Source organism: Canis lupus, chromosome 31 (assembly GCF_048164855.1).
Source record: "Canis lupus baileyi chromosome 31, mCanLup2.hap1, whole genome shotgun sequence".
Taxonomy (NCBI): Eukaryota; Metazoa; Chordata; class Mammalia; order Carnivora; family Canidae; genus Canis; species Canis lupus.
Window position 1 is genome coordinate 29,976,294 of NC_132868.1, and position 7,451 is coordinate 29,983,744.

A 7,451-nucleotide genomic window follows, 5' to 3' on the forward strand; every position below is an offset into this window, starting at 1 on the left:
TGCATGGTTGGACAAGGGCTGTCAAGCGGCAGAGATAATCAACAGACATTCTTTAGAGAAAAATTGCTGCAGGTTTCTGCCCTACATTCTTACCTATCCTCTATCCTCACTGAGTCCTAATTTGTAGCCTCTGAGGTCTCTGCAGAATGACTGGCTTCTACCTCTGCTTCAGGCCCCTTCTGAGACCATGGCTTCTGTTTGTTGTTATCACTGGAAACTGACCATCCTATTTTGCTGTTGACTTTTCTCCTGTTCTTCCTGCTGCTTTTCTTTGTCCTCCTTCTCTTTGTGGATCTCCAAGGGGTAGAGGAGACCAATCCATATGCTCTGTCTGCAGTTTGACTTGGAAGCCAAGGGTTTGTTGGTTGGCTGATTGGTTAGATTTTAGCCCTTCGAGGTTGCCTAAGGGAGAAAATGATACAAGCACAGAGTATGACTTATTTAGTTGACTAACATAGCATGACAGGGATAAAGGCCTGGCACTAAATCACTGAATTCAGAATGTATCTGGTAATGTGTTCTTTTTCATACATTAGCTGCCTATGGATTTTACTAGTGATTCATAGATAGTGGTATAGCATTCCTCTATCGAAGTGGACTTGCAGATCTAAGGAGCTCTATATTAAGACAGAATGACATCCCAGTCTGGGAATAGTTCAGGAAAGAGACTATTTCACAAATGCTGCTATTTTTATAGATATTTGAGGTATTTTAAGAATTATATTCAACCATAAAATATTTTTAATCATCAAGCTTTTCGAGGTAAAAAAAAGATTCAGAGAAAGAGAATATTATATTTTAAAAGAGCCCCACATTTTGTTTTCTTCATATTACTAACTTAACAACAAGAATACAAGATGCAATCCTAAGTTTCTTCAGATACCACTCAGAGTGAAAGCATAAGAGAAATCATTCAAGTCATAAAAAATTCATTTATGCTGACCTGTCTTTTTTTAACATAGAGGCTTCTAAAAGAATTCTGTTTTTCTCAGCACACCCTGCTTCCTTTCTTTTGCTATGCCAACAAAGAAGTTGAAAGGTGACAGTGTCTCCTATTGACAAGTGTCTTGCTGTCTCATATTTAATATTTTCTTTATTTGAGGGAATTTGTTTTTTCAATCTATCACTCAGGAGGAGGCAAGAATGGTCTCAAGAGTGATTTCAAATGAGCCTCTGAGCCTCCTGATCTATATTATAAGAAAATACTTGAATAACTCCTAATTATGATAAAAAATAGAGATCATTTATTGAGCTTACAACATGCTAATGATAATAACTTCATTATCATATGAAATATGCTAGCATTTATTATACACACACCATAGATGAAGAAACTAACATTTTTTGAGGGGTTAAGTAATTTTTCAAATGTCACCTTGTAAGTGGGCGGTCTGGAATTTAAACACCGCTGGATGTGAGTCCAAAGTAATTGCTCTACATCGCTATATCTTCTATTTCCTGGTAGGACAAATATTAACCATTTCAATACATGAGAAGTTATGTTATCTCTCAATATGTGAGAGAACCACTGAGAGAAGTACAATGTATGGGAAAGAAGTTAATCCTTTCACATACGTCTCCTGATAGACATCCTAGAAGTGATATTGACAGAATTGCTGCCATTATAAGCTTCAGTACTGTTACAAACTGTAATGCTTCCCATATCTTACAGGAAAAATATTTTCTGTTAATGGATTTGCTAATCAACTTAGCTGATTTAATTAAAATTGAGGACCAAGTATTTCACATTCAGACCTTTCCATAATGACTAATAATCACCACATATATTTTCAGGCTCATCAGTTAACAATACTTTCAATGTTAAAGTGTATTTGTAACACATTTGGGCTGGAGTCTCTAATTTACTTCTACAAAGTCTCTTGCTAATTCTAAAGCTATGCATTTTTTTAAAGATTTTATTTATTTATTCATGAGAGACCTAGAGATAGAGAGGCAAAGAGAGAGAAGCAGGCTCCGACAGGGAGCCTGATGTGGGACTCCATCCTGGGACTGCAGGATCACACTCTGAGCTGAAGGCAGATGCTGAACTGCTGAGCCACCTAGGCGTCCCACACATTTTTATTTATTACAAAAAATAAAAAGATAACCTATGAGTTTTCCTCTTTTTCTCAATGATCATAGTGACAGGCATTTGAAAATGCCATTCCATTGATCTCAGAGCTCCCTTTTCCTACACCTCTTCCTTCCTTGAATCCTTAGTCAGTTTTCTTAATGTTCAGTGAAAATACTAAGCCAGGGCCTATTCTCTCAAAACCCTGTGTTGTAGGAGAACATTAGGCTAGGAATTGGGAGAATGGGCTTTAAAGTCAGACACTACCACATTTTAATGGGGCATAAAATGGTAATTAAAAAAATCCATGTCACAGGATTGCTATGAGGATTAAAAGAGGGTAAAAATGTTGAGCATAGGATATAGGAGACATTAAATAAGTGGTAGTTTTCTAGCTTAAGTGGGCTTAATTAGCAAGTAGTCATTAGAAAAGGATTATATGTTTATCAAACAGCAAACAAAAGCAACAACAAGGGGCAAAAGATTTTCTTGTAAGTCTTGAGCTGTGCTGCAACATGCAGAATTCATTTTGTGTAAATAATATCCACCTCAGAGCCTTCAGAATTATGACAATGACTCAAAGTCAGAGTCACCCTAACTCTGAAATTAATTACAGTTCACACCATAAGCACATTAATACTATGAGATCATTGGATTTTTTTAATTTCTTTTTTAATTTTTATTTATTTACGATAGTCACAGAGAGAGAAAGAGAGAGAGGCAGAGACATAGGCAGAGGGAGAAGCAGGCTCCATGCACCGGAAGCCCGATGTGGGATTCGATCCCGGGTCTCCAGGATCGCGCCCTGGGCCAAAGGCAGGCTCCAAACCGCTGCGCCACCCAGGGATCCCGAGATCATTGGATTTAAAGTTATTTTCTAAGCTTATATTTTGACCCTACTTTCTCAATTTCCTATTCACACCTTATTCCCTCTAATCTCTGCCCAGAACATACCATTGAAACTTTAACTCTAAGTTTATTACCAGCCTCATAGTCACTAAGTCCAAGGAATATTTTTCATTTATTATGTTATTTAATCTCTCAAAGTTGAGATAGGCAATCCATCGTAGGCCTTGGTATGAACTGAATTGTGTCCTTTCAAAATGTATATGTTTTAGACCTGATCCCTAGTGTGATGGCATTCGAAGATGGGGCCTTGGGAAGCGCTTTAGATGAAGTCCTGAGAAGTGAGGTCCACATAATAGGATTGATGCTTTATAAGAAGAGACACTAGAGATCTCATTCTCTTTGTCTCTATCTCTGTGCGTCTCCTTCTCTTCCACTAGTCCTCTCCCCCTCCCCAACTTTATCCTGACCCACCTGCCATATGGAAAACATGGTAAAAAGACTGTTCTCTCCAATTCAAGAAAAAAGATCTCACCAAATCCAACCACAGTTGCACCTTGATCTCAGACTTTGAGCCTCTGCAACTCTTGAGAAGATAAATTTCGGTGTTAAAGCCACTCTAGGGCATTTATTATGGCCTTTAGTGCCTCTGCATGCCCTTGACAATTATACAGGGCTCTACTCTTTTCTTTCATCATCACTATGTTTGCAGCAAACACACTTGAGGAAAGAGATCATTTTCCCTCTGGGACTAAGAGAAAACTTGCTTATTGTTTGCTATACAACAGCACCTTCCCCAAACTTCATGTCCTGCAGCTGCAGTTCAAAATTTCTGCAAGAGCAGCATCCTTCTGGACCTGTCAGCATCATCAGGGTGGGCCTTGGGGGCAGAGGGAACCCGGTGCACATACTGATACCAAGAGCATAATAGCTTACTTAGCAGCACACTGGTGCCATCTCTTGGGCTCTTTATCATGAACTTAACTACCTGTCATCAGAGACTGTCCCCATGGTGATACATTGTTCCACTCTAAAACTCTACATTCTACTCCCCTTTGTTGAACACACCCAAAATGTAGTTCCATCTACATTCTCTTGACAATTCCTGAAATAGGTTCAGCAGGTATAGCAGCTACTTTGTTGTCTGATAATTTTCTTCCTTTGGCCAGCACTTCCTCAGGGAGTCTGCGGAATAACTACTAGAATGAAAAAGTAGATTTAGCCCAGTCAGGACACAAGTTAATATCAATTATAGTCTAGTCTACAGAGTAAGTAAACTTTTTCTACAGGAGACGAGGTAGTATGTACTCCAGGCTTAGCAGGCCACATGAGTCTGTCGCATACTCAGCTCTGTGTTTGTAGCATGAAAGTGGTCATAGACAATATGTACATGAATGAGAGTGTCTGTACTCTATGAAACCTGTTTACAAGAACAGGCTGCAGGCCAGACTCAACCCATGGGCTCTAGTTTGGCAACCCCATTACATACCATGAACATTGATTAGAAGACTTGGTATTGTTCTAATCAATTAATTTCTTTAGGCATCTTTTAATTTCTTTTATCTATGTTCTATAGCTTTCAACACAGATACTGTACATCTTTTAATATTTTTATTTCTAAGAACTCAATGGTTTCTGATACTATTAAAAATTGAATTATTTTTCTTATTTTCTAATTTGTATACATATATGGATTTCTGTATGTAACTTTGTATCTGCAAACTAAGTTCTTATAAGTATTTTTTAAATTCCCAAGGATTTTCTATGTATATAACTATGCAATCTGCAAATAGCATGTTTTATACTTTTTGATTTCTATGACTTTCTTCATGTTGCTTTTAGAGAAATGTCTATTCAAGTCTTCTGCCCCAAGTTCATTGTGGTATTATTCACAATACCAAAAATCTAGAAGCCATACTGTGACTTCCACCTAAATGAGCCACTAAAATTCTCAAACTCACAGAGACAGAAAATAGATGGTAGTTGTCAAGGGCTGGCTGGGTGGGGAGAGGAAAACAGGGAGTTGCTGTTCAGAGTATAAAGTTTCAGTTACACGAGATGAGTAGGTTCTGGAGATCTACACAAAAGCTATAGATGATAATACTATATCGCACACTTAGAAAGTTAAGAAATAGGGGTCACAGGAAAAAGAACTGGCAGGTGAGGTAATAGATTGTAAATTCTATTTAAACAATTTTAGTTTGGATATTTAAAATAGTTCTGTACTTAGAATGTGGTTAAGTAAATAGCCTTGATTACTTGGCTAATTCCGTTATTTAGGGGATGGATAAAGTATGACTCAATTATTCCTGGAAAATCAGCATGGAGCTGAAAACTTGTTTTTCTACATCTTTAAGAGGCAAGAATGTAATCATCTAGCTTTGGTATCATAATGCAGTGGTCCCTTAGGGTATGTGGTTCTAGTTTGCCAAAAGCTGCTCATTTGCTAGAAGTATTCCTGTTTACCTGCATTCAGGAGAGAGGATGAATTTAAAAGCGTAGTTGTGTTGGCGCTCTATCTCCCATTTTCTCATCACCCTTTCTCTGAATTCACGGCTGCAGGATCAATTGAAGACACGTGTGGGCATAATATCTCAGATGCTAGGTGAGAGATTCCACAGTGAAGTTATAACAATATCAGGTATATCTTTTTGAAAATCTTGCTCAAGAAAGTCACATACCAGAAACAAAATGTTTTTTCAGTAAAAGCTGCAGTGATTACTTTCTGTAACTTGTGTCACTTATCTAATAATTAACACCTCAAGTACATAGCCAGAGTCATCTGTGGACTCCAGTCTGAACAATATATATATATATTTTTTTTGAACAATATATATTTTTGAAAGGTTACTGGGATGAAAATTAAATCCTCTTCTGCCTTAGTTTCTCCAGTTTTAATTCTGACCTCTGATAGGATACATAACTTGTCAGCGGAATAATGAGTGACTAGAAGTCTATATAATTTTCAAAGAGAGAAATCAATGAGCTTTTGCTAAATTAGTGTTTTTCCCCAACTATACACATACATCTATGTGTATATGTAATTTTTTAAAAGTACTTTTGATCAGCCTTTTAGTTCTTATTTTACCACTTGAAGTGGCTTTGGTTTTCTTTTGGATGTACTATTGAGACTTAAACTGCTTTCTTCAGCAGTGAATACCTATAAGAAACCAGTGTGCCCCAGAATCATTTCCATTAACTGGGCCTCCAAATGAAGTGCTGTATATCAATTCCTTTAGGCTTGAGATACACTGCAGGGTTCTTTCTCCTGGTAAATGAAGCATGTTTTTTGGAGCACTGTGCATATCAGTGAATTGGAGTCTGGGGAAAAATAAAGTGTTGATAGTCTTAATATCTAGTCTAGAAAGAAGAAGTGAACCAGATATAAGCTTCAGCAGATAGAAACATACTCAAGGTATCTTTTAAAAAGATGGGGGGACTTCTATGAGTCAGCATGTCCAACAGTATAATTAACTGAGATGGGGTCAGATGATCTCATTTCAGAGAATAGCTCATCGGCCAAAGGCTATTCATTTTCTTTACAAATAGTTTTCCTAGCACAATTAACACGTGCTTTTTAAAAATCACTGGAGAGACAACCAAAGCAGAAGATGACTAAATATTAGAGGAGATATTGGTTTTCATTTTTCCTCAAACTCCTTCTGGTATTAATATATGCAAATGTACTTAAAGGTTTCATTTTGTCTTCAGAACATGGACTAGAAAAGTAAACAGTGCTTTTTACTTAAAACACTCCAGCGCTTCTGTGTTGAGTGTTACTAATAGCTTTGTTGTTCTAGTATAATTCTCTAGGTGCTCCTCTTTCCCTTTGTAATCTTCCTTTCATTAATTGAAGCAGATAGTCTTATGATTTGGATTCGGAAGTATATGAGGTGTGAAAATATATTCATATATATCTGCTAATGAGACTGATTTTGTAGCAAACATGCCAGGCGTATGCATCTCAGTAGTGTTTATCTTCAGAATATCCACGTTAGATGAACTATACAATGTTTACCCATTCTATTGTTCTTGTTTGAATTACCTTTTTGGAACCTCCTTTGGAAATGACTTTGGAACTGGTTGAATATTCTTTAAAACACCGGTATACACCTGTAGCATATTTTTAAAACTTTAAGGTAGAATATCTTTTCTTTAAGCAGTCAAAAATCTTTCAAAGTGGGAACTAATCCATGGTGTATGTAAACATTCAGGTATTACTGTTCCTCACTTGTTATTTAATCCTCTTTGTTGGCACAAGAATGAGAGGTTGGGGGGCAACTAATTCAGGAGCTATCTCCACTCAAGTTGACACTGGGGGTGCCACCGGAAAATGAAATTCACCAGCTCCCTAGGTTGTGTGCTGTTGTTTCATTCCGTGGAGGGATTTTTACAGAAAGGAGAGATGTCATTTACCACTGCTTTTCACCAATATGTGAGCAGAAGAAGATAACAGAACAGTGCTTAAGAGGGTCTTGGGCTCTTCTGCTTATGGACATATTTTATTTACCATCATAAAACATCCTTATGTGCT

At 37.2% G+C, this 7,451-nt stretch overlaps 1 long non-coding RNA gene across 1 annotated transcript; it reads right to left on the reverse strand.

The window, feature by feature from the left end:
• Positions 1-291: 291 nt before the first annotated feature.
• LOC140622250 (uncharacterized) lies at positions 292-3,946 on the reverse strand. Its single transcript, XR_012021998.1, has 3 exons — positions 3,854-3,946; positions 1,376-1,458; positions 292-402 (listed from the first exon to the last, which is right to left on the reverse strand). It is a non-coding gene; the product is annotated as an uncharacterized lncRNA (long non-coding RNA).
• Between the last annotated feature and the right edge of the window lie 3,505 nt (positions 3,947-7,451).